Here is a 954-nt window from a genome sequence, read left to right as displayed (position 1 = left end):
GGTCTACATAGTGAGTTCCAGGCCAACTGGGGCTACAGGGAGACCCTGTCTCAAAAAAACACAATAAATAAATAAATAATTTTTTAAAAGTAGCGGTCTAAGCTGTTAAATGATTTTTTAAAAGGTATTGAGACTATGGCTTTTGCAAGGAAATACAACAAAATTAAGAAAAGAAACTTAGGAAAATGTGCCCTCTAAAGGCAACTACAGTTGATATTTCACAGTATTACAGAATTGGTAATGTGATATTCCATCCTTCAGAAATGCTAATTTCCCCACTGAGTTGAAAATATATCATGCAAGTGAAAATGTGTGCATTTGCCTAATTTTAGAGATACTCTTTCCAGTGCCCTATCAGCATGGATTGCTTTAATTCTAGGAAGTTGTTCCCATTTCACAGAAATCAGGATCAACATTTATCAATAAGTGTGCTCGCTAAAAAATATATCTTAGCTTTCATTTCTTTTGGTTTAGTGTTTGAGACAAGAGTCATGATTCAGCGAATGTGACCAAAACTGTTGATCTTTCCTCAGTTTCCGAGTGCTGGGATTAGAGGTGTGTCCACCATGCACTATAACAGGTGCATCACCAGGTGTGCCAGCATGAAGAGTGATAGGCATGCCATTATGTCTGGCAACAGTAGCAGTTTTCTAATGATCATATGTACTTGACTTTGGACTTTCTAATAGCAACAGACTGTAATGGGTTAAATATTCTAATCCTATGCTAAATTTCTGTACCTTCTTCTGAAGTCTATTATATTCATTTTCTAATTTTAGAATGGTTAGTTTAAGACAAAAAATGACGACAATATTCTCTGAGATAATAAAATTCATTCAAGTTAAAAATATACTTGATATCAACAAGAGTGAATTGCTTTACCTTTTATTTATTTTTATGTAAATTCATAGGAAACATATGCCAAAAGTTTATTCTACATATTTCTAATGAACT

This window comes from Nannospalax galili, unplaced genomic scaffold (genome assembly GCF_000622305.1).
Source record: "Nannospalax galili isolate Female #2095 unplaced genomic scaffold, S.galili_v1.0 scaffold33, whole genome shotgun sequence".
Classification (NCBI taxonomy): Eukaryota; Metazoa; Chordata; class Mammalia; order Rodentia; family Spalacidae; genus Nannospalax; species Nannospalax galili.
The sequence above is the reverse complement of the archived record's forward strand: the minus strand, read 5'-3'. Positions refer to the sequence as shown.